Genomic DNA, 27002 nt, shown 5'->3' with positions numbered 1-27002 from the left:
AAAATTAAAAAATGTATTTATTTCCATTTTCCCATTAGGGTTAGGGCTAGGGCTAGGGTTAGGGTTAGGGCTAGGGCTAGGGTTAGGGTTAGGGTTAGGGTTAGGGCTAGGGTTAGGGCTAGGGTTAGGGCTGAGGTTAGGGCTAGGGTTAGGGTTAGGGCTAGGGTTAGGGTTAGGGCTAGGGTTAGGGTTAGGGCTAGGGTTAGGGCTAGGGTTAGGGCTAGGGTTAGGTTTAGGGCTAGGGCTAGGGTTAGGGCTAGGGCTAGGGCTAGGGTTATGGTTAGGGCTAGGGTTAAGGCTACAGTTAGGGTTAAGGCTACAGTTAGGGTTAAGGCTACAGTTAGGGTTGGGGCTAGGGTTAGGGTTTGGATTACATTTGCGGTTGGGAATAGGGTTGGGATTAGGGTTAGGGGTGTGTCAGGGTTAGAGGTGTGGTTAGGGTTACCGTTGGAATTAGAGTTAGGGGTGTGTTTGGATTAGGGTTTCAGTTATAATTGGGGGGTTTCCACTGTTTAGACACATCAGGGGCTCTCCAAACGCAACATGGCGTCCGATCTCAATTCCAGCCAATTCTGCGTTGAAAAAGTAAAACAGTGCTCCTTCCCTTCCGAGCTCTCCCGTGTGCCCAAACAGGAGTTTACCCCAATATATGGGGTATCAGCGTACTCAGGACAAATAGGACAACAACTTTTAGGGTCCAAGTTCTCCTGTTACCCTTGGGAAAATACAAAACTGGGGGCTAAAAGATAAGTTTTGTGGGAAAAAAAAGATTTTTTTAATTTTCACGGCTCTGCATTATAAACTGTAGTGAAATACGTGTGGGCTCAAAGTTCTCACAACACATCTAGATAAGTTCATGGGGGGGTCTAGTTTCCAATATGGGGTCACTTGTTGGGGGTTTCTACTGTTTAGGTACATCAGGGGCTCTGCAAACGCAATGTGACGCCTGCAGACCATTCCATCTAAGTCTGCATTCCAAATGGCGCTCCTTCCCTTCCGAGCCCTCCTATGCGCCCAAACGGTGGTTCCCCTCCACATATGGGGCATCAGCGCACTCAGGACAAATTGGACAACAAATTTTGGGGTCCAATTTCTCCTGTTACCCTCGAGAAAATACAAAACTGGGGGCTAAAATATAATTTTGGGGGGAATTTTTATTTTTATTTTCACGGCTCTGCGTTAGAAACTGTAGTGAAACACTTGGGGGCTCAAAGTTCTCACAACACATCTAGATAAGTTCCTTGGGGGGTCTAGTTTCCAATATGGGGTCACTTGTGGGGGGTTTCTATTGTTTAGGTACATTAGGGGCTCTGCAAACGCAATGTGACGCCTGCAGACCATTCCATCTAAGTCTGTATTTCAAATGGCGCTCCTTCCCTTCCGAGCCTTCCCATGCGCCCAAACGGTGGTTCCCCCCCACATATGGGGTATCAGCGCACTCAGGACAAATTGCACAACAAATTTTGGGGTCCAATTTCTCCTGTTCCCCTCGGGAAAATACAAAACTGGGGGCTAAAAAATAATATTTGTGGGAAAAAAAATTTGTTTTATTTTTACGGCTCTGCATTATAAACTTCTGTGAAGCTCTTGGTGGGTCAAAGTGCTCACAACACATCTAGATAAGTTCTTTAGGGGGTCTACTTTCCAAAATGGTGTCACTTGTGGGGGTTTTCAATGTTTAGGCACATCAGTGGCTCTCCAAACGCAACATGGCGTCTCATCTCAATTCCTGTGAATTTTGCATTGAAAAGTCAAACGGCGCTCCTTCCCTTCCGAGCTCTCCCATGCGCCCAAACAGTGGTTTACCCCCACATATGGGGTATCAGCGTACTGAGGATAAATTGTACAACAACTTTTTGGTTCCAATTTCTTCTCTTACCATTGGGAAAATAAAAAATTGGGGGCGAAAAGATCATTTTTTTTTTCACAAAAATGATTTTTTATTTTTACGGTTCTGCATTATAAACTTCTGTGAAGCACTTGGTGGGTCAAAGTGCTCACCATACCTCTAGATAAGTTCCTTAGGGGGTCTACTTTCCAAAATGGTGTCACTTGTGGGGGGTTTCAATGTTTAGGCACATCAGTGGCTCTTCAAACGCAACATGGCGTCCCATCTCAATTCCTGTCAATTTTGCATTGAAAGGTCAAACGGCACTCCTTCCCTTCCGAGGTCTCCCATGCGCCCAAACAGTGGTTTACGTCCACATATGGGGTATCAGAGTACTCAGGACAAATTGTGCAACAACTTTTTGGTTCCAAATTCTTCTCTTACTATTGGGAAAATAAAAAATTGGGGGCGAAAAGATCATTTTTTTTACAAAAAATATTTTTTATTTTTACGGTTCTGCATTATAAACTTCTGTGAAGCACTTGGTGGGTCAAAGTGCTCACCACACCTCTAGATAAGTTCCTTAGGGGGTCTACTTTCCAAAATGGTGTCACTTGTGGGGGGTTTCAATGTTTAGGCACATCAGTGGCTCTCCAAACGCAACATGGCGTCCCATCTCAATTCCAGTCAATTTTGCATTAAAAAGTCAAATGGCGCTCCTTCGCTTCCAAGCTCTGTCATGCGCCCAAACAGTGGTTTACCTCCACTTATGTGGTATCAGCGTACTCAGGACAAATTGTACAACAAGGTTTGGGGTCCATTTTCTCCTGTAACTCTTGGCAAAATAAAACAAATTGGAGCTGAAGTAAATTTTTTGTGAAAAAAAGTAAAATGTTAATTTTTATTTAAACATTCCAAAAATTCCTGTGAAACACCTGAAGGGTTAATAAACTTCTTAAATGTGGTTTTGAGAACCTTGAGGGGTGCAGTTTTTAGAATGGTGTCACACATGGGTATTTTCTATCATATAGACCCCTCAAAATGACTTCAAATGAGATGTGGCCCCTAAAATAAAATGGTGTTGTAAAAATGAGAAATTGCTGGTCAACTTTTAACCCTTATAACTCTCTAACAAAAAAAAATTTTGGTTCCAAAATTGTGCTGATGTAAAGTAGACATGTGGGAAATGTTACTTATTAAGTATTTTGTGTGACATATCTCTGTGATTTAATTGCATAAAAATTCAAAGTTGGAAAATTGCAAAATTTTCAAAATTTTCGCCATATTTCCGTTTTTTTCACAAATAATCGCAAGTAATATCAAAGAAATTTTACCACTATCATGAAGTACAATATGTCACGAGAAAACAATGTCAGAATCACCGGGATCCGTTGAAGCGTTCCAGAGTTATAACCTCATAAAGGGACAGTGGTCAGAATTGTAAAAATTGGCCCGGTCCATAACGTGCAAACCACCCTTGGGGCTAACGGGGTTAAATTGCTTTGAAATAACTTTAGATTAAATTTAGTTTGCAGTTTATTTCCTTGTAATGTTTGTTATCTATCACGGACTGAAATAGAAATTTGCTTAAAAAATTTGTAACATAGAAATAATGAAAAAAAATATAATGTTTACAACCTAGCATGCACTTTTTTATCCCTTGTAAATGAGTAGTTACTATAATGTATAATTAATCAGTATTAGTCCCATGCTGTTATATAACTGCAAGACTTAGATGAGCCACTGTCAATTTAACAACTAGAATCCTTGATTTTTCATGCAGTGTTTGACATTTTCAGCATTGCTCTGATGAACTGCTGAGTCAATCAATCCCTTTGTCTTGGTGGCAGGTTTATACTTTTTATAGTTTACATAAAGATTTGTGGTAAGGTAAAAAGTTATACAGCTAACAGTTTTGAAATCCATTAAAACTTAGTAATATTGATGCACACAAATTGTATAAGTATTTAAACTACATAGTTATGGTGTGTTACTACACATAAAGTGACTTAACAGAAGTTTACTTTTGGGTGCATATTAAAGGGAAAGATTTATGGGTTATTCTTAGGAAAGGTTATCAATAATAGATCGGTGGAAGCCTGACTCTTAGTGCCCCCAATGTATGAAGAGGCTATAGTATGCCATTCTCTTTTTCAGTTCCAGCTGGATTAAAGTTACATAGGTTGAAAAAAAACACACCAGTCCAACAAGTACTTTATCATTTATGCATTCTTTATTGATAGATTGTTTATAATCCTCTACACTATTTGTTAATAGATATGAATCACGTTCTTTTTTAAATGCTGACAAAACATTTGCCCATTACTAGTTATTGCAGTGGAGCAGTCCACAATCTGATTGCTCTAAGTGTAAAGAATTCTTTCCTTGGCATATGCCTAAATCACCTTTTCTCCCCAAGTAATGTGTATCCCTTAGATGTATATGAGCTCGCCTCAGAGGTGCCTTTTGCCATAGCTAAACATGCTGATTTTTTTTATGTCATTGTGAGGTAGACCTCACATCCTATCATATTTATTTGTCTGCATTGAAATTGATTCTACCTTTCCAATATCCTTTATAGAATGTGAAAAACTGAGGAAATTACAAAACATGGTAGTTCTAGTTTTAGTGCTACTGTTTAAAATAAGCACAGAAGTAAAATCTGAAAAGTTGACAATTATTAAAATAATAAAAAATCAGTACATGAAGGGCATTTTTATTCATTTATGTTAAGAAATTCCACCTTTTTGGATCTTACTTGTTAATTGAACTGCAACTGCCATTTTTTCCCATTTTGTCCTTAATTCAATTATTGATATTATGGTGATTCACCTGATCAGCCAAGGGAGTTAACAGCAGTTGACTTGTTACTGTTATTTGAACAACTTTACAAGGTGAGTCCACTACCTCATAACTTCTTACTATCCTCTCAATTTACTGGGTGACGAGAACTTTGTTACACCTGATCTGGTCCCTGTACCTTAGCGGGTTCCCCATCATGACTCCCGCTCTGTGCTGCCTCCATGCTGCCCTGACAGGGCCTCTGCTTCCTCTTCCTCCTCTGCTTCCTGGCATGCAGCCAGCAGGTCCTCATGCTGTGTGCTTAGGTCGCACATGTGCTCGCTCCCGGTCTCATTAAGAGACAGCGTGCATTTTCCAAAATGTGCTTCTGACCACCCGGTCTTGGCCACTAAAAGAGTAAGGGGTAAGTATTTTTATTTGGTGGATTGGAGAGGCTTTGTTCCTGAGGAGAGATCATGGGAGCCTAAAGAGAATATCCAGGTCCCTCGCTTTCTGAAAAGATTCTATGCAGGCTTGAAAAAGAGGGGGCGTAAAGAGGGGGATACTGTTACACCCGGTCCGTTCCCTGTACCTTCGCGGGGTCCCCATTGGGACTCCCGCTTTGTGCTGGCTCCACACTGTCCTGACAGGTCCTCTGCTTCTCCTTCCTCCTCTGCTTCATGGCATGCAGCCAGCAGGTCCTTGGGCTGTGTACTTAGGTCACACACGCTGCTCCTGGTCTCTTAACCCCTTCATGACCTTGGGATTTTTCATTTTTCCGTGTTCGTTTTTCACTCCCCTCCTTCCCAGAGCCATAACTTTTTTATTTTTCCGTCAATTTGGCCATGTGAGGGCTTATTTTTTGCGGAACGAGTTGTACTTTTGAAAGACATCATTGGTTTAAGCATGTCGTGTACTAGAAAATGGGAAAAAAATTCCAAGTGCGGTGAAATTGCAAAAAAAGTGCAATCTCACACTTGTTTTTTGTTTGGCTTTTTTGCTAGGTTCACTAAATGCTAAAACTGACCTGCCATTATGATTCTCCAGGTCAGTACGAGTTCATAGACACCTAACATGACTAGGTTATTTTTTATCTAAGTGGTGAAAAATAATTCCAAACCTTGCAAAAAAAAAAATAAAAAAATTGCGCCATTTTCCGATACTCGTAGCGTCTCCATTTTTCGTGATCTGGGGTCGGTTGAGGGCTGAGATGGCGTTTTTAATGATAGCATTTTGGTGCAGATACGTTCTTTTGATCGCCCGTTATTGCATTTTAATGCAATGTCGCGGCGACCTAAAAAACGTAATTCTGGCGTTTCGAATTTTTTTCTCGCTACGCCGTTTAGCGATCAGGTTAATGCTTTTTTTAATTGATAGATCGGTCGATTCTGAGCGCGGTTATCCCATATATGTGTAGATTTGATATTTTTTTTATTGATTTATTTTGATTGGGGCGAAAGGGGGGTGATTTAAACTTTTATATTTTTTTTATTTTTTTCACAATTTTTTTAACTTTTTTTTTACTTTTGCCATGCTTCAATAGCCTCCATGGGAGGCTAGAAGCAGACACAACTCGAACGCCTCTGCTACATAGCAGCGATCTGCTGATCGCTGCTATGTAGCTGAAAATCAGGTGTGCTGTGAGCGCCGACCACAGGGTGGCGCTCACAGCCATCGGTGATCAGTAACCATAGAGGTCTCTAGGACCTCTATGGTTACCATCCTGATGCTTCGCCGACCCCCGATCATGTGACGGGGGTCGGCGATGACGTCATTTCCGGACGCCCGGCCAGAAGTGGTAGCTGAATGCCGCTGTCTGCGTTTGACAGCGGCTTTTAACTAGTTAATAGGTGCGGGCAGATCGCGATTCTGCCCGCGCCTATTACGGGCACATGTCAGCTGTTCAAAACAGCTGACATGTCCCGGCTTTGATGCGGGCTCACCACGGAGCCCTGCATCAAAGCAGGGGATCTGACCTCGGACGTACTATCCCGTCCGAGGTCAGAAAGGGTTAAAGAGAAGTGCTTCTGACTAGGGTTGAGGGACTTTTAGTTTTTTAGGGTCGAGTTGGGAAACCCGACTATCTCAAAAATCGAGTCGAGTGGAATCGGCCGATTATCGCAAAAAGTCGGGGATCGACCGAAACACGAAACCCAATGCAAGTCAATAGGGGAGCATAGTCGGCAGTGAGTGGAGGCCAGGAAAACATGTACAGTGCCCATTTTAATGGCAAAAACATACATTCTTGTTACTGAAGCTTGTCAATCTTAATTTACCTTAATAATGATAGTAAGGCATTGGAAATTGGGGGTCATTTGGCTAAAGTTGTGGGGGGTAGGGCTGGTTCAAGTATTTAGTGGGCCCAGGAAATCTGGACCACGTCATGGCAGTGGAGCAGGGAGAGGTAAGTATTTAAACTTTGCAAGTGCTGTGATCCTGAGCAAGCAGGGGGGGCCCACTCGTTGGCATTGGCACTGGCACAGGGCCCCTCAAAGTACGGCGGTGTGTTGCACGGCGGGGGCGCCTCCCACCGGCAGCGACACTTTTGCGTACTATGAGGGGCCCTGTGCCAGTGACGTCGCCAACGAGTGTTCCTCCCCCCACCTGATGAAGGAACCTGCACTTTCATCTGCACCTTCCTCTTTGTCCCCGTGTAAGGTGGTATGGTATGCGGGAAGGGGAACCTGACTTTCAGCAGGGTCACAATCTTGCTGTGTAGCGTGCACGGGGAATGTTGCGTTATGGGTCAATGTACCAGCAGACTCATCTATCACTGGCTGGGCAATGGGCAGGATGAGGAGGAAACACAGATATAGGCCCAAAGAATAAAGTGGGCTAAATGCAGTTCAAAATTGGTAACAGGACTAACCAGGGGGCATTGCTTTGTTCAGTGGAGTACAACTGTAATGAGAGGCTGACACAGTGAGTAGGCCCAAATCAGTAAGTAGGCTAAATGCAGTTCAAAATTGGTAACAGAAGTAAACAGGCGGCACTGGTTTGTTCAGTGTAGGAGAACATCAAGGAGCGGCAGACACCGATAGTAGGCCCCAACCCAACTAGTAGGCCAAATGCAGTCTAACATTAACAACTACTTAACGAGAGCTTGAAAATGGAATTTCAGGACAGGAAACCAGGAGAACAGCAAGGAGCGGCAGACACTGTTAGTAGGCCCCAACCCAACTAGTAGGCCAAATGCAGTTGTTCCATTTAACAACTATTTAACAAGAGCCTGAAGATAGAAGCTCAGGAAAGGCAACCAGGAGAACACCTTGGAGCGGCAGACACTGTTAGTAGGCCCCAACCAAACTAGTAGCCCCACTGCAGTTTTAAAATTCCGATAGGCTGAAAACCTGATAATTGCAGGTCATTATTTTAAAGAGGACAGCTGTATTGAGTGGTGCAGCCAGACACTGCAAGTAGGCCTTACACCACAAAGTTGGCTCGTTTAAAATAGGGTACATGGGTACACGGTCTTCATTGGTGTGCTCAGTGGAGGACAATTGGAAGGAGGGACCGCAGAAAGACTTAGTAGGCCTAAAATAACAAAATAGGCTATATGCAGCTTCAATTATGTGGCAACCTGGAGAGCACCTTGGAGCGGGAGACACCGTCTCTACAAGCCAGACCCAACTTGTAGGCCTAATGCAGTGTTGTTTCAACAACTACTTAACGAGAGCTAGACGATAGAAGCTATGGAGATGCAACCTGGAGAACAGGAAAGAGAAGGAGATCCAGCTCAACGATATAGTGAAAAATCCATAGTTTTATTTCACTTCGAAAATATAGTGTGAGGATAAAACATCAGCATACAGAAAAATTAAAACCAAGGTCAACGCGTTTCCGGTGACTAAGCACCCTTAATCATGAGAGGCAACCTGGAGAACACCTTGGAGCGGCAGACACCGTCTCTACAACCCAGACCCAACTTGTAGGCCTAATGCAGTGTTGTTTCAACAACTACTTAACAAGAGCATGAAGATTGAAGCTATGGAGAGGCAACCTGGAGAACACCTTGGAGCGGGAGACACCGTCTCTACAACCCAGACCCAACTTGTAGGCCTAATGCAGTGTTGTTTCAACAACTACTTAACGAGAGCTAGAAGATAGAAGCTATGGAGAGGCAACCTGGAGAACACCTTGGAGCGGCAGACACCGTCTCTACAACCCAGACCCAACTTGTAGGCCTAATGCAGTGTTGTTTCAACAACTACTTAACAAGAGCATGAAGATTGAAGCTATGGAGAGGCAACCTGGAGGACACCTTGGAGCGAGAGAAACCGTCTCTACAACCCAGACCTAACTTGTAGGCCTAATGCAGTGTTGTTTCAACAACTACTTAACAAGAGCATGAAGATTGAAGCTATGGAGAGGCAACCTGGAGAACACCTTGGAGCGGGAGACACAACGCCTCTACAACCCAGACCCAACTTGTAGGCCTAATGCAGTGTTGTTTCAACAACTACTTAACAAGAGCATGAAGATTGAAGTTATGGAGAGGTAACCTGGAGAACACCTTGGAGCGGGAGACACCGTCTCTCCAACCCAGACCCAACTTGTAGGCCTAATGCAGTGTTGTTTCAACAACTACTTAACAAGAGCATGAAGATTGAAGCTATGGAGAGGCAACCTGGAGAACACCTTGGAGCGGGAGACACCGTCTCTACAACCCAGACCCAACTTGTAGGCCTAATGCAGTGTTGTTTCAACAACTACTTAACGAGAGCTAGAAGATAAAAGCTATGGGGAGGCAACCTGGAGAACACCATGGAGAGGCAACCTGGAGAACAACTTGGAGCGGCAGACACCGTCTCTACAACCCAGACCCAACTTGTAGGCCTAATGCAGTGTTGTTTCAACAACTACTTAACAAGAGCATGAAGCTTGAAGCTATGGAGAGGCCACCTGGAGAACATCTTGCAGCGGGAGACACTGTCTCTACAACCCAGACCCAACTTGTAGGCCTAATGCAGTGTTGTCTCAACAACTACTTAACAAGAGCATGAAGATTGAAGCTCTGGAGAGGCAACCTGGGGAACACCTTGGAGCGGGAGACACCGTCTCTACAACCCAGACCCAACTTGTAGGCCTAATGCAGTGTTGTTTCAACAACTACTTAACAAGAGCATGAAGATTGAAGCTATGGAGAGGCAACCTGGAGAACACCTTGGAGCGGGAGACACCGTCTCTACAACCCAGACCCAACTTGTAGGCCTAATGCAGTGTTGTCTCAACAACTACTTAACAAGAGCATGAAGCTTGAAGCTATGGAGAGGCAACCTGGAGAACATCTTGCAGCGGGAGACACCGTCTCTACAACCCAGACCCAACTTGTAGGCATAATGCAGTGTTGTCTCAACAACTACTTAACAAGAGCATGAAGATTGAAGCTCTGGAGAGGCAACCTGGGGAACACCTTGGAGCGGGAGACACCGTCTCTACAACCCAGACCCAACTTGTAGGCCTAATGCAGTGTTGTTTCAACAACTACTTAACAAGAGCATGAAGATTGAAGCTATGGAGAGGCAACCTGGAGAACACCTTGGAGCGGCAGACATCGTCTCTACAACCCAGACCCAACTTGTAGGCCTAATGCAGTGTTGTTTCAACAACTACTTAACAAGAGCTTCAAGATAGAAGCGAAGGAGAGGCAACAGAGAGAACACCTTGGAGCGGTAGACTCAGTATGTAGACCACAACGAAACTTGTGGCCCCAATGCAGTTTTATAATTCTGACAAGCTGAAAATCCGCCATTTTTCTTTTTAGAGGAGGACAGGTGTATTAAGTGGCGCAGACAGACACTGCTAGTAGGCCTTACACCACAAAGTAGGCTCACTGCAGGATGACAAAAAGTTACATGGGTACACGGTCGGCATTGGTGTGCTCAGCGGAGGATAAATGGGAGGAGGGACCGCAGACAGACTTAGTAGGCCTAAAATAAAAAAAATTAGCCTCAAAGCAGTTTCAATTATCTTGCAGGGGTACACAGGCAGCATTGGTGTGTTCAGCGGAGGACAATTGGAAGGAGGGACCGCAGACAGACTCAGTAGGCCTAAAATAAAAAAATTAGGCTCAAGGCAGTTTCAATTATCTTGCAGGGGTACACAGGCAGCATTGTTGTGTTCAGCGGAGGACAATTGGAAGGAGGGACCGCAGACAGACTTAGTAGGCCTAAAATAAAAATAATTAGGCTCAAAGCAGTTTGAATTATCTTGCAGAGGTACACAGGCAGCATTGGTGTGGTCAGCGGTGGACGATTGGAAGGAGTGTCTGACACAGTTAGTACTCCCAAAAAATAAATAGATGTTAATGTCTCGCAAAACAAAACCAAAAAACAAAAGGGTGGCATACTTAGGTACAGGGGTGGGTGTCATGATCCCAATGGCAGGGGATCACAAAAGGACAAGCACACAAAAAAACAGAACAAGCTCTAGGGTGATGGAAACTGAGCTGACCGCGATCCTGAACCTAATTCACAACACTAGCAGTAGCCGGGGAACGTGCCTACGATGATTCTAGACGTCTCGCGCCAGCCGAAGGACTAGCTTCCCCTATTAGAAGAAACAAAGACCTCTCTTGCCTCCAGAGAAACACCCCACAGAAATAGCAGCGCCCCACATATAATGACGGTGAAATGAGAGGAAAGCACATACGTAGTAATGAAAACAGATTCAGCAAAATGAGGCCCGCTAAAACTAGATAGCAGAGGATACAAAAGTGAACTGCGTGGTCAGCGAAAAACCCTACAAAAAACCATCCTGAAATTACCTGAACTCATGTGCCAACTCATGGAACATGAGGAGTAATATCAGCCCACTAGAGCAACCAGCAACAAGGAATCACATAACTGCAAGCTGGACTAAAACAAAAATAAAGCAAAACGTGGAACAGGAAAATGAAAAACTTAGCTTGTCCTGAAGATTACTGAAGCGGAAAGCAGAGGTAACAAGAAACACTGATTACATTGATCGCCGGCGAGGAAATGACAAGAAAGCCAGGTTAAATAGGAAACTCCCATATCCTGATAGAACAGGTGGACACCAGAGACCGCAGAAAACACAAGTCACCCAGTACCATCTGTAACCACCAGAGGGAGCCCAAAAACAGAATCCACAACAGTACCCCCCCCTTGACGAGGGGTCACCGAACCCTCACGAGAACCACCAGGGCGACCAGGATGAGCCCTATGAAATGCACGGACCAAATCAGCAGCATGAACATCAGAGGCAACCACCCAAGAATTATCCTCCTGACCATAACCCTTCCACTTGACCAAATACTGAAGTTTCCGTCTGGAAACACGAGAATCCAAGATCTTCTCCACAACATACTCCAATTCTCCCTCCACCAGCACCGGAGCAGGAGGCTCAAGCGAAGGAACAACAGGTACCTCATACTTCCGCAACAACGACCGATGGAACACATTATGAATAGCAAACGATGCCGGGAGATCCAAACGAAACGACACAGGGTTAAGAATTTCCAAGATCCTATAGGGACCGATGAACCGAGGCTTGAACTTAGGAGAAGAGACCTTCATAGGAACAAAACGAGAAGACAACCACACCAAGTCCTCAACACGAAGTCGAGGACCCACGCGGCGACGGCGATTAGCAAACTGCTGAGCCCTCTCCTGGGACAACTTCAAATTGTCCACCACATGACTCCAAATCTGATGCAACCTATCCACCACCATGTCCACTCCAGGACAATCAGAAGGCTCCACCTGACCAGAGGAAAAACGAGGATGAAACCCCGAATTACAAAAGAAAGGAGAAACCAAGGTAGCAGAACTAGCCCGATTATTAAGGGCAAATTCGGCAAGCGGCAAAAAGGTAACCCAGTCATCTTGATCAGCAGAAACAAAACACCTTAAATAAGTTTCCAAGGTCTGATTAGTTCGTTCCGTCTGGCCATTCGTCTGAGGATGGAATGCAGACGAAAAGGACAAATCAATGCCCATCTTAGCACAGAACGTCCGCCAAAATCTAGACACAAACTGGGATCCCCTGTCAGAAACAATGTTCTCCGGAATCCCATGCAAACGAACCACGTTCTGAAAAAACAGAGGGACCAACTCAGAGGAGGAAGGTAACTTAGGCAAGGGTACCAGATGAACCATCTTAGAAAAGCGGTCACACACAACCCAGATGACGGACATTTTTTGAGAGACAGGGAGATCCGAAATAAAGTCCATGGAAATGTGCGTCCAAGGCCTCTTCGGGATAGGCAAAGGTGACAACAATCCACTGGCCCGAGAACAGCAAGGCTTAGCCCGAGCGCAAACTTCACAAGACTGCACAAAAGAACGCACATCCCTCGACAAGGAAGGCCACCAAAAAGACCTGGCCACCAAGTCTCTAGTACCAAATATTCCAGGATGACCTGCCAACGCAGAAGAATGGACCTCGGAGATGACTCTACTGGTCCAATTATCCGGAACAAACAGTCTTTCAGGCGGACAACGATCAGGTTTATCTGCCTGAAACTCCTGCAAAGCACGTCGCAAGTCTGGGAAGACAGCCAACAAAATCACCCCATCCCAAAGGATACCAGTGGGCTCAGAATTTCCAGGGGAATCAGGCACAAAACTCCTAGAAAGAGCATCCGCCTTCACATTCTTTGAACCTGGCAGGTATGAAACCACAAAATCGAAACGGGAGAAAAACAGTGACCAACGAGCCTGTCTAGGATTCAGACACTTGGCAGACTCAAGGTAAATCAGATTTTTGTGATCAGTCAAGACCACCACACGATGTCTAGCACCCTCAAACCAATGACGCCACTCCTCAAATGCCCACTTCATGGCCAAAAGCTCCCGATTACCAACATCTTAATTCCGCTCAGTGGGCGAAAACTTTCTAGAAAAGAACGCACATGGCTTCATCACCGAGCAATCGGAGCTTCTCTGTGACAAAACCGCCCCCGCTCCAATCTCAGAAGCATCAACCTCAACCTGAAAAGGAAGCGAAACATCTGGCTGACGCAACACAGGAGCAGAACAAAACCGGCGCTTAAGTTCCTGAAAGGCCTCCACAGCCGCAGGAGACCAATCAGCAACATCAGCACCCTTCTTAGTCAAATCCGTCAAAGGCTTAACAACACTAGAAAAATTAGTTATGAAACGACGATAGAAATTAGCAAAGCCCAAGAACTTCTGTAGACTCTTAAGAGATGTAGGCTGCGTCCAGTCACAAATAGCTTGAATCTTGACGGGATCCATCTCAATAGTAGAAGGGGAAAAAATATACCCCAAAAAAGAAATCTTCTGGACTCCAAAGAGACACTTTGAACCTTTTACAAACAAAGAATTGGCCCGCAGGACCTGAAACACCTTCCTGACCTGCTGAACATGGGACTCCCAGTCATCAGAAAAAACCAAAACATCATCCAAATACACAATCATAAATTTATCCAGATATTCACGGAAAATATCGTGCATAAAGGACTGGAAGACAGAAGGAGCATTAGAAAGTCCAAAAGGCATCACCAAATACTCAAAATGGCCCTCAGGCGTATTAAATGTGGTTTTCCACTCATCACCCTGCTTAATCCGCACAAGATTATACGCACCCCGAAGATCAATCTTAGTGAACCATTTAGCCCCCTTAATGCGAGCGAACAAATCAGTCAACAATGGCAAAGGATACTGATATTTGACCGTAATCTTATTCAAAAGACGGTAATCTATACAAGGCCTCAAGGAACCATCTTTTTTGGCCACGAAAAAAAAACCTGCTCCCAAAGGAGACGAAGATGGACGGATATGTCCCTTTTCCAAGGACTCCTTAACATAATCCCGCATAGCAGTATGCTCTGGCACTGACAGATTGAACAAACGACCTTTAGGAAATTTACTGCCAGGAATCAAATCTATAGCACAATCGCAATCCCTGTGAGGAGGAAGCAAATTGAGCTTAGGCTCCTCAAAAACATCCCGATAATCAGACAAAAATACAGGAACCTCAGAAGGAGTAGATGAAGCAATAGAAATCGGAGGTGCATCATCATGAACCCCCTGACATCCCCAGCTTAACACAGACATCGTTTTCCAGTCCAAGACTGGGTTATGAGTTTGTAACCATGGCAGATCAAGCACTAAGACATCATGTAAATTATACAGTACCAGGAAGCGAATCACCTCCTGATGAACGGGAGTCATACGCATGGTCACGTGTGTCCACTACTGAGGTTTATTCATAGCCAAAGGTGTAGAGTCAATTCCTTTCAAAGGAATAGGGACTTCCAGAGGCTCCAGACTAAACCCACAGCGGTTGGCAAATGACCAATCCATAAGACTCAGGGCAGCGCCTGAATCCACATAGGCATCGACGGAAATGGCTGATAATGAACAAATCAGAGTCACAGACAGAATGAACTTAGACTGTAAAGTACTAATGGCAACAGACTTATCAACCTTTTTTGTGCGTTTAGAGCATGCTGATATAACATGAGCTGAATCACCACAATAAAAACACAACCCATTTTTCCGCCTATAGTTTTGCCGTTCACTTCTGGACTGAATTCTATCACATTGCATTGTCTCAAGTGCCTGTTCAGAAGACACCGCCAAATGGTGCACAGGTTTGCGCTCCCGTAAATCTGAATAGCCATAGTCATAGACTCATCCAGACCTGTAGGCGCAGGGATCCCCACCATAACATCTTTAATGGCCTCAGAAAGGCCATCTCTGAATCTTGCAGCCAGGGCGCACTCATTTCCGAAATTTCTGACAATATAATTCTGCTTCATCTTGCCCCTGAGAGAGAGCCAATAAAGCTTTTTCAGCCTGAATCTCTAGGTTAGGTTCCTCATAGAGCAAACCCAATGCCAGAAAAAACGCATCCACATTGAGCAACGCAGGATCCCCTGGTGCCAATGCAAATGCCCAACTCTGAGGGTCACCCCGCAGGAAAGATATTACAATCTTGACTTGCTGAGCAGGGTCTCCAGAGGAGCGAGATTTCAAAGAAAGAAACAACTTGCAATTGTTCCTAAAATTCAGAAAACTAGATCTATCTCCAGAAAAAAATTCTGGGATAGGAATTCTAGGTTCAGACATAGGAGCATATACAACAAAATCTTGTATATTTTGAACCTTAGCAGCAAGATTATTCAGGCTGGAAGCCAAACTCTGGACGTCCATGATAAACAGCTGAGGTCAGAGCCATTCAAGGATTAAGAGGAGGTAAGACGCAGCAAACTCTGAGGAAAGGAAAAAAAAAAAAACTTCCTCAGACTACTTTTCCTCCTACTTCAGCCAATATGATTACCACTTTTCTGGCCGGCGATACTGTCATGATCCCAATGGCAGGGGATCACAAAAGGACAAGCACACAAAAAACAGAACAAGCTCTAGGGTGATGGAAACTGAGCTGACCGCGATCCTGAACCTAATTCACAACACTAGCAGTAGCCGGGGAACGTGCCTACGATGATTCTAGACGTCTCGCGCCAGCCGAAGGACTAGCTTCCCCTATTAGAAGAAACAAAGACCTCTCTTGCCTCCAGAGAAACACCCCACAGAAATAGCAGCCCCCCACATATAATGACGGTGAAATGGGAGGAAAGCACATACGTAGTAATGAAAACAGATTCAGCAAAATGAGGCCCGCTAAAACTAGATAGCAGAGGATACAAAAGTGAACTGCGCGGTCAGCGAAAAACCCTACAAAAACCCATCCTGAAATTACCTGAACTCATGTGCCAACTCATGGAACATGAGGAGTAATATCAGCCCACTAGAGCAACCAGCAACAAGGAATCACATAACTGCAAGCTGGACTAAAACAAAAATAAAGCAAAACGTGGAACAGGAAAATGAAAAACTTAGCTTGTCCTGAAGATTACTGAAGCGGAAAGCAGAGGTAACAAGAAACACTGATTACATTGATCGCCGGCGAGGAAATGACAAGAAAGCCAGGTTAAATAGGAAACTCCCATATCCTGATAGAACAGGTGGACACCAGAGACCGCAGAAAACACAAGTCACCCAGTACCATCTGTAACCACCAGAGGGAGCCCAAAAACAGAATCCACAACAGGTGGGCTCCTCTGCTGAGTTTGAAACATAGTAATTTGGCGCTAAGTATTTACTGGTGTCAATATAGGACACTGACCCTGACTATTTTAACTAGCATCATACATGTCAACAAATTGGTATTGTCAGTGCCAGGCATTGAAGGATGTCAGCGCATAGACAAAACATTGGTGGAGCTGTGAGAGATAATTTTGCAAGTGGTAGAGCACTGTTTGAGCTGGGGGGGAACTCTCTTGTGGCCGGCGGTACAGGCTCAGGGCCCCTCATGTTACAACGGTGTGTCTGACGTTGGGTGTGCACCACCACTTTATTGTACTATGAGGGACCCAGTTGCAGTGCCGTTGACCAAAAGCGGGCACACCCACCTCTTCAGACAAACGGCACTCTCACGGGTGCTTGCGCCAAGTGGCGCGACCACGGCCCCGTGGGGGGAGTTAGCCCATTTAGGGAGGTGTAAACATGTTGTATGCTGCACAAACAGCTACTGCAAATTAAGAGATTGGAACAGTCAGTAAGACGAGTCCACAAACAAGACCTTTTTATAGGAAAGCTAGGTGTCAGCCGGGAAAGGTGGGGCAAAATAATTTGAAATCCATGAGTGGTTCATTTTAATGAAGGTTAGATCATCAACATTTTGGGTAGCCAGACGAGTCCTTTTTTCGGTCAATATTGAACCAGCAGCACTGAATACTCTTTCTGATAGCACACTAGCTGCTGGGCAAGCAAGCTCCTGCAATGCATATTCTGCCAATTCAGGCCAGGTGTCTATTTTGGATGCCCAGTAATCAAATGGGAATGACGGTTGAGGGAGAACATCGATAAGGGATGAAAAATAGTTTGTAACCATACTGGACAAATTTTGTCTCCTGTCACTTTGAATTGATGCTGCAGTACCTGTCCTGCCTGCGGTCATTGCGAAATCACTCCACAACCTGGTCAGAAAACCCCTCTGTCCAACGCCACTTCTGATTTGTGCAACTCTAACACCTCTGCCCTGTTGCCCCCTGCAGCTCGTGTGAGAACCATTTTAATAATGCGTGGGTCTCTTTTGAGGATACGTAAGGCATAATCCGCCATGTGGGCCAAAGTTCCAGTTGTCAAATCTGCGGTTGTGCTGGGTTGAGGGGCAGTTTCAGGCAAATCTACGTCACTTGTCTCCCTAAAAAACCCTGAACCCGGCCTTGCAACGCCACCAGTTGCTATTGGCCCCGGAGAAGCTTCCTCATACAAAAAATACTCATCCCCATCATCCCCCTCATCCTCCTCCTCTTCACCCGCTACCTTGTCCTGTAGACTGCCCTGACCAGACAATGGCTGACTGTCATCAAGGCTTCCCTCTTCCTCGGCTGCAGACGCCTGCTCCTTTATGTGCGTCAAACTATGCATCAGCAGACGCATTAGGGGGATGCTCATGCTTATTATAGTGTTGTCTGCACTATCCAGCCGTGTGCATTCCTCAAAACACTGAAGGACTTGACACAGGTCTTGTACCTTCGACCACTGCACACCTGACAACTCCATGTCTGCCATCCAACTGCCTCCCCGTGTATGTGTATCCTCCCACAAATACATAACAGCACGCCTCTGTTCGCACAGTCTCTGAAGCATGTGCAGTGTGGAGCTCCACCTTGTTGAAATGTGGATGATTAGGCAATGCTGGGGAAGGTTCAAAGACCACTGATGGTTCTGCATATGGCTGGAGTGCACGGGCGAACGGTGGATATGCGAGCAAAGTCTGCGCACTTGGAGGAGCAGGTCGGGTAACCCCGGATAACTTTTCAGGAAGCACTAAACCACCAGGTTTAAGGTGTGAGCCAGGCAAGAAATGTGTTTCAGTTGTGAAAGGGCTATGGCAGCCCTAAAATTTCTTCCGTTATCACTCACTACGTTGCCTGCCTCAAGATGTACAGTGCCCAGCCATGACTGAGTTTCTTTCTGCAAGAACTCGGACAGAACTTCCGCGGTGTGTCTGTTGTCACCCAAACACTTCATTGCCAATACAGCCTGCTGACGCTTGCCACTAGGTGTCCCATAATGGGACACCTCGTGTGCAACAGTGGCAGCTGCGGATAGAGTGCTCATGCGACTGCAGTCTGTGGACGAGCTCTTGCTTCTGCAGGAGGATGAGGAGGAGGAGGGGGGGGCCAACGTCTACAGCCAACTGTTTCCTAGACCGTGGGCTAGGCAGAACTGTCCCAATATTACTGTCCCCTATGGACCCTGCATCCACCACATTAACCCAGTGAGCCGTGATGGACACGTAACGTCCCTGGCCAAGCCTACTGGTCCATGCATCTGTTGTCAGGTGCACCTTTGTACTCACAGATTGCCTGAGTGCATGGACGATCCGGTCTTTTACATGCTGGTGGAGGGCTGGGATGGCTTTTCTCAAAAAGAAGTGTCGACTGGGTAGCTCGTAGCGTGGTTCTGCGTAGTCCATCAGGGCTTTGAAAGCTTCGCTTTCAATTAACCGGTAGGGCATCATCTCTAATGAGATTAGTCTAGCAATGTGGGCGTTCAAACCCTGTGTACACGGATGCGAGGATGAGTACTTCCTCTTCCTAATGAGAGTCTCATGTAGGGTGAGCTGGACTGGAGAGCTGCAGATCGTGGAACTAGCGGGGGTGCCGGTGGACATGGCAGACTGAGAGAGGGTTGGAGATGGTATTCTTGCTGGTGCCCTACATGCAGTGTTTCCTACTACGAAACTGGTGATCCCTGACTGCTTTGGCCTGGCGACGAAATCAGCACATTTGCTGCAGGTGGTGCGGGAAATGGTGGGCTTACAGTGAGGGAAGGGATGTAGCGTTGCTGATTAGCTTCATTGGCCGAGGGTGCTACAACCTTAAGGGACGTTTGGTAGTTAGTCCAGGCTTGAAAATGCATGGTGGTTAAATGTCTACGCATGCAACTTGTATTTAGACTTTTAAGATTCTGACCTCTGCTTAAGGTAGTTGAACATTTTTGACAGATGACTTTGCGCTGATCATTTGGATGTTGTTTAAAAAAATGCCAGACTGCACTCTTTCTACTATCGGATACCTTTTCAGGCATTGCAGACTGAGCTTCTTTAACCGGATGTCCACGCTGTCCTACAACTGGTTTTGCGACGCCTGGCAGATGGAACTTGTTGCGATGTTGATGCCTTCTGCGGCTCCTCCTCCGCTTCAGAACTACTGCTGCCTGCACACTGTTCCCCCAATGGCTGCCAATCGGGGTCAACAACTGGGTCATCTATGACCTCCTCTTCTTTCTTGTGTGCAACTTCGTCTGTGTCACCGTGTAAGCCGGTGGTATAGCGTTCGTGACGGGGCACCATAGTCTCATCAGGGTCTGATTCTGGATCAGTACACTGCGAGGGCAATGTTGTGGTCTGAGTCAAAGGAACAGCATAGTAATCTGGTTGTGGCTGTGCATCTGTGCACTCCATGTCCGATTCAACTTGTAATGGGCATGGCCTGTTAACTGTTTCACTTTCTAACCCAGGAACGGTATGTGTAAAGAGCTCCATGGAGTAACCTGTTGTGTCGCCTGACGCATCCTTCTCTGTTGTTCTTGGTGAAGAAGACAAGGAAGCGACTTGTCCCTGACCGTGAACATCCACTAACGACGCGCTGCTTTTACATTTAGCAGTTTCCGAAGAGGAGGCGAAAGAGCTAGAGGCTGAGTCAGCAAGGAAAGCCAAAACTTGTTCTTGCTGCTCCGGCTTTAAAAGCGGTTTTCCTACTCCCAGAAAAGGGAGCGTTCGAGGCCTTATTTAGCCAGACAACGAACCTGGCTCAACAACTCGAGACTTAGGTGCTATATTGCTTTTCCCACGACCACCTGATGCTCCACCACCACTACCATCATTACCAGCTGGCAATGACCGCCCACGGCCACGACCTCTTCCACCAGACTTCCTCATTGTTTGAAAAATGTAACCAGGCTAACGGTATTTGTTACTGTAAAACCAGTTACAAGGTGAACTCAAACTTCTGTTGGATTTATATATCCCTTTATAGGTGGGTCAGACTGCAGGGAAAATCAGGCCCAATGTATAACAGTACACAGCTTCAGTGGCAGACAGATATGCCACTAACAGGAATGACGCTGATGCAGACACTAACAAATCTTCCCCTTTTTATTTTTTCTGGGAGAATATTGAAGAAATGTGGCCCACTCTCATACAGTATATGTTCTGTGGCGCAAAATTTAGTGTGTGTCAGGAGCGCTCCACGGCTATTTCTAGTGTGTGTGATAGGATTAGGGATTGCGGTCAGCAGAGCTCCCACATCCCAGAGCTTGTCCTGTGTGAGTTTTAACTATCAGGTCATTCCGGGTGCTCCTAACAACCAGGTCATAACAGGTGGCACACACAGGAGTGGCACAGAAGCAGAAATGCCAATCTTAATCTCCCACTATTTTTTTTCAGTGAGAATTTAAAAGAAATCTGGCCCAGTATTACACACTAGGTTTAATGTGGCACACAATTTGAGACAGGTGGCACACACAGGAGTGGCACTGAAGCAGAAATGCCAATCTTAATCTCCCACTATTTTTTTTTCCAGGGAGAATTTAAAAGAAATCTGACCCAGTATTACACACTAGGTTTAATGTGGCACACAATTTGAGACAGGTGGCACACACAGGAGTGGCTCTGAAGGAGAAATGCCAATCTTAATCTCCCACTATTTTTTTTTCAGGGAGAATTTAAAAGAAATCTGGCCCAGTATTACACACTAGGTTTAATGTGGCACACAATTTGAGACAGGTGGCTGTTGTGAATTCTGTTGTCGAGCTCACTCCTGTGGTCGTGAATGGTACTTCGGTGAGTTCTGTCCGTGGGCTCCCTCTGGTGGCTGTGAGTGGAGCTGCTGCTTCTGAGGTTCCTTACACAGGTGACATGGTTTATCCTTTGGTTGGCTGCTCTATTTTACTCCACTCAGATCGTTACTCCATTCCAGCTGTCAATGTTTCTGCATTGGTTCAGTTCACTCTTGGATCTTTCTGGTGACCTGTCTACTCCAGCAGAAGCTAAGTTCCTGATAGTATCTAATTCGTTCATTGTTTTCTTGTCCAGCTGGATATCATGATTTTGTCTTGCTAGCTGGAAGCTCTGGGAAGCTGAGTGGCATCTCCGCACCGTTAGTCGGTGCGGAGGTCTTTTTGCACACTCTGTGTGGTCTTTTGTAGTTTTTTGTGCTGATCACAAAGCTACCTTTCCTATCCTCTGTCTATTTAGTAAGTCTGGCCTCCCTTTGCTGAAACCTGTTTCATTTCTGCGTTTGTGACTTTCATCTTTACTCACAGTCAATATATGTGGGGGGCTGCCTTTTCCTTTGGGGAATTTCTCTGAGGCAAGGTAGGCTTTATTTTCTATCTCTAGGGCTAGCTAGCTCTTAGGCTGTGACGAGGTGCCTAGGGAGTGTCAGGAGCGCTCCACGGCTATTTCTAGTGTGTGTGATAGGATTAGGGATTGCGGTCAGCAGAGCTCCCACATCCCAGAGCTTGTCCTGTGTGAGTTTTAACTATCAGGTCAATCCGGGTGCTCCTAACCACCAGGTCATAACAGTACAGCTGGCCCAAAGTATTAATGCATCTCAATAGAGGTATAAGAGAAGTTCTGAGACCATTTTTTCTTCTTTGCACTGTGTTTTGTCTTTCTTTTCCCCTAAACCTTTGGGTGGTTCAGGACAGAGGTGTAGATATGGACATTCAAGGTCTGTCCTCTTGTGTGGATCATCTCACTGCAAGGGTACAAAACATTCAAGATTTTGTGGTTCAGAATCCGATGCTAGAGCCTAGAATTCCTACTCCTGACTTATTTTCTGGAAATAGATCTAAGTTTCTGAATTTCAAAAATAATTGTTAACTGTTTCTAGCTTTAAAACCCCTCTACCTCTGGTGACCCCGCTCAACAAGTAAAAATAATTATTTCTTTGTTGCGTGGTGACCCTCAAGACTGGGCATTTTCCCTTGCGCCAGGAGATTCTGCATTGCGTGATGTTGATGCGTTTTTTCTGGCGCTTGGATTGCTTTATGATGAACCAAATTCAGTGGATCAGGCAGAGAAAATCTTGCTGGCATGGTGTCAGGGTCAGGATGAAGCGGAGGTGTACTGTCAGAAGTTTAGAAAGTGGTCTGTGCTTACTCAGTGGAATGAATGTGCCCTGGCGGCAATTTTCAGAAAGGGTCTTTCTGAAGCCCTTAAGAATGTCATGGTGGGATTTGCCACGCCTGCTGGTCTGAATGAGTCTATGTCCTTGGCCATTCAGATCGATCGGCGCTTGCGTGAGCGCAAAGCTGTGCAACATTTGGCGGTGTTCTCTGAGAATGGGCCTGAGCCTATGCAGTGTGATAGGAATTTGACCAGAGCTGAACGGCAAGAACACAGACGTTGGAATGGACTGTGTTTTTACTGTGGTGAATCCACTCATGCTATCTCCGATTGTCCTAAGCGCACTAAGCGGTTCGCTAGGTCTGCCACCATTGGTACGGTACAGTCTAAATTTCTTTTGTCCGTTACTCTGATTTGCTCTCTGTCGTCCTATTCTGTTATGGCATTTGTGGATTCAGGCGCTGCCCTGAATTTGATGGACTTGGAGTTTGCCAGGCGCTGTGGTTTTTCCTTGGAGCCCTTGCAGTATCCTATTCCATTGAGAGGAATTGATGCTACGCCTTTGGCCAAGAATAAACCTCAATACTGGACGCAATTGACCTTGTGCATGGCTCCTGCACATCAGAAGGATATTCGCTTTTTGGTGTTGCATAATCTGCATGATGTGGTCATTTTGGGTTTGCCATGGCTACAGGTCCATAATCCAGTATTGGATTGGAAATCTATGTCTGTGTCCGGCTGGGGTTGTCAAGGGGTACATGGTGATGTTCCATTGTTGTCAATTTCGCCTTCCACTCCTTCTGAAGTCCCTGAGTTTTTATCAGATTACCGGGATGTATTTGAGGAGCCCAAATCCGGTGCCCTACCTCCTCATAGGGATTGCGGCGCGTGCTGCAGAAGTTTCAGGCTGATAGACCTGACCGTTGTCCAACGGAGAAACTGTTTGTCCCTGATAGATGGACTAGTAGAGTTATCTCTGAGGTTCATTGTTCGGTGTTGGCTGGTCATCCTGGAATCTTTGGTACCAGAGATTTGGTGGCTAGATCCTTTTGGTGGCCTTCTTTGTCACGGGATGTGCGTTCTTTTGTGCAGTCCTGTGGGACTTGTGCTCGGGCTAAGCCCTGCTGTTCTTGTGCCAGTGGGTTGCTTTTGCCCTTGCCGGTCCCGAAGAGGCCCTGGACGCATATTTCCATGGATTTTATTTCTGATCTCCCTGTTTCTCAAAGGATGTCGGTCATTTGGGTGGTTTGTGATCGCTTCTCTAAGATGGTCCATTTGGTACCCTTGTCTAAATTGCCTTCCTCCTCTGATTTGGTGCCATTGTTTTTCCAGCATGTGGTTCGTTTGCATGGCATTCCGGAGAACATCGTCTCGGACAGAGGTTCCCAGTTTGTTTCAAGGTTTTGGCGGTCCTTTTGTGCTAAGATGGGCATTGATTTGTCTTTTTCTTCGGCTTTCCATCCTCAGACTAATGGCCAAACCGAACGAACTAATCAGACTTTGGAAACATATCTGAGATGCTTTGTTTCTGCTGATCAGGATGATTGGGTGTCCTTCTTGCCTTTGGCTGAGTTTGCCCTTAATAATCCGGCCAGCTCGGCTACTTTGGTTTCTCCTTTTTTCTGCAATTCTGGTTTCCATCCTCGTTTCTCTTCAGGGCAGGTTGAGCCTTCGGACTGTCCTGGTGTGGATACTGTGGTGGACAGGTTGCAGCAGATTTGGACTCATGTGGTGGACAATTTGACATTGTCCCAGGAGAAGGCTCAACGTTTCGCTAACCGCCAGCGCTGTGTTGGTCCCCGACTTCGGGTTGGGGATTTGGTTTGGTTGTCATCTCGTCATGTTCCTATGAAGGTTTCCTCTCCTAAGTTTAAGCCTCGTTTCATTGGGCCATATAAGATTTCTGAAGTTCTTAATCCTGTGTCATTTCGTTTGGACCTTCCAGCTTCTTTTGCCATCCATAATGTGTTCCATAGGTCGTTGTTGCGGAGATACGTGGCGCCTATGGTTCCCTCCGTTGATCCTCCTGCCCCGGTGTTGGTCGAGGGGGAGTTGGAGTATGTGGTGGAGAAGTTTTTGGATTCTCGTGTTTCAAGACGGAAACTCCAGTACCTGGTCAAGTGGAAGGGTTATGGTCAGGAAGATAATTCCTGGGTTTTTGCCTCTGATGTTTATGCTGCCGATTTAGTTTGTGCCTTTCATTTGGCTCATCCTGATCGGCCTGGGGGCTCTGGTGAGGGTTCGGTGACCCCTCCTCAAGGAAGGGCTACTGTTGTGAATTCTGTTGTCGAGCTCCCTCCTTTGGTTGTGAATGGTACTTCGGTGAGTTCTGTCCGTGGGCTCCCTCTGGTGGCTGTGAGTGGAGCAGCGGCTTCTGAGGTTCCTTACACAGGTGACGTGGTTTATCCTTTGGTTGGCTGCTCTATTTAACTCCACTTAGATCGTTACTCCATGCTAGCTGTCAATGTTTCTGCATTGGTTCAGTTTGCTCTTGGATCTTTCTGGTGACCTGTCTACTGCAGCAGAAGCTAAGTTCCTGATAGTATCTAATTCGTTCATTGTTTTCTTGTCCAGCTGGATATCATGATTTTGTCTTGCTAGCTGGAAGCTCTGGGATGCAGAGTGGCATCTCCGCACCGTTAGTCGGTGCGGAGGTCTTTTTGCACACTCTGTGTGGTCTTTTGTAGTTTTTTGTGCTGATCGCAAAGCTACCTTTCCTATCCTCTGTCTATTTAGTAAGTCTGGCCTCCCTTTGCTGAAACCTGTTTCATTTCTGCGTTTGTGACTTTCATCTTTACTCACAGTCAATATATGTGGGGGGCTGCCTTTTCCTTTGAGGAATTTCTCTGAGGCAAGGTAGGCTTTATTTTCTATCTCTAGGGCTAGCTAGCTCTTAGGCTGTGACGAGGCGCCTAGGGAGTGTCAGGAGCGCTCCACGGCTATTTCTAGTGTGTGTGATAGGATTAGGGATTGCGGTCAGCAGAGCTCCCACATCCCAGAGCTTGTCCTGTGTGAGTTTTAACTATCAGGTCATTCCGGGTGCTCCTAACCACCAAGTCATAACAGGTGGCACACACAGGAGTGGCACAGAAGCAGAAATGCCAATATTAATCTCCCACTATTTTTTTTCAGGGAGAATTTAAAAGAAATCTGGCCCAGTATTACACACTAGGTTTAATGTGGCACACAATTTGAGACAGGTGGCACACACAGGAGTGGCACTGAAGCAGAAATGCCAATCTTAATCTCCCACTATTTTTTTTCAGGGAGAATTTAAAAGAATTCTGACCCAGTATTACACACTAGGTTTAATGTGGCACACAATTTGAGACAGGTGGCACACACAGGAGTGGCTCTGAAGCAGAAATGCCAATCTTAATCTCCCACTATTCTTTTTTCAGGGAGAATTTAAAAGAAATCTGGCCCAGTATTACACACTAGGTTTAATATGGCACACAATTTGAGACAGGTGGCACACACAGGAGTGGCACTGAAGCAGAAATGCCAATCTTAATCTCCCACAATTTTTTTTTTCAGGGAGAATTTAAAAGAAATCTGACCCAGTATTACACACTAGGTTTAATGTGGCACACAATTTGAGACAGGTGGCACACACTGTTAAGGACTGGCGGAACGCACCAAGTATAGATGATATGAAACTAGGTGCGTTCGCAGTCCGAGGTCCACCGTGCAGGTAAAAACCCTGCTGCTAGTAAGACGGACTACATGGCGGTACTATAAGTATACACACATGGGTTAACTTCACCCAGCGTAAAGGAAGCGATCCTGTTGCGTCACAGGAACGCGGTACCGCACATAGAGCGCGAGCAAGAAGTCAGCGAACACAACCCCTACTCAGGATTGAAGTCCGATTAGACCACTTGCTGGCACAACACCGCAACTGGGTGTGTAAGGAAACTATTAAAATAGTATATAAAGGCACGAGAGTGCGTGCGTTGCCGCACTGACGGACGCCACTAACCACCCAGGCTTGGGTAAGGAAAGCGCAGAGGAAGCGCACGGCGCCGTACAGGCGGACACAGCAACTGGACGCTGTGATGTGTGTTACGTGCAGATGGCTAGTCGGGCGCTAGGTAGCTACCATCATCCGCGAGCAGTCAACAACACTAGGGAGGGATACTTAGGAGCTTTCATCCATCGACATACATCCATCTACACACACACATTATATCAAGACAATACTAGCGCATGGCCGTGCGGTCATGCGCAGTTTATATAGTTGCAGCACAGGAAG

This window comes from Ranitomeya imitator, chromosome 4 (genome assembly GCF_032444005.1).
Source record: "Ranitomeya imitator isolate aRanImi1 chromosome 4, aRanImi1.pri, whole genome shotgun sequence".
NCBI classification, from domain to species: domain Eukaryota; kingdom Metazoa; phylum Chordata; class Amphibia; order Anura; family Dendrobatidae; genus Ranitomeya; species Ranitomeya imitator.
This window is presented reverse-complemented; position numbering follows the sequence as displayed.